Here is a 509-nt window from a genome sequence, read left to right on the forward strand (position 1 = left end):
TATATTTTTATCAAAAAAATAAAATAAAATAAAATAAAAATAATAAAAAAATGAAAATAAAATAAAATATAAAGGAAAAAAAATAAAATAAAGATAAAATAAAGAAAATAAACTGAATAATTAAGAAAATAAAACAACTAATAAGCAAAAAGGAGTATAAAATTCGAACTCAATAAGTAAAATAACTAGGAAAAATAAAACAACTAAGGGGACACCAGACTTAATTTCAGAAATTAAGAAAAAAATTTAAATAATAAAGAACCAAAGTTTTGAAAACTAAAGAAAGAAATAAAATTAAATTAAAGCAAAAACGCCTAATCTAAGAAGTCAAACAACTAGTAGTTGTCAATCACAATCAATCCTCAGCAACGGCGCCAAAAATTTGGTAGCAGATTTCGCAATCCACAACTAAACCTACAAGTACACCGGGTCGTACCAAGTAATACCCCAGGTGAGTGAGGGTCGATCCCACTAGGATTGATGGACTGAGCAACAATAGTCGAATGATT

The sequence above is a fragment of the Arachis ipaensis genome, chromosome B02 (genome assembly GCF_000816755.2).
Source record: "Arachis ipaensis cultivar K30076 chromosome B02, Araip1.1, whole genome shotgun sequence".
NCBI classification, from domain to species: Eukaryota; Viridiplantae; Streptophyta; class Magnoliopsida; order Fabales; family Fabaceae; genus Arachis; species Arachis ipaensis.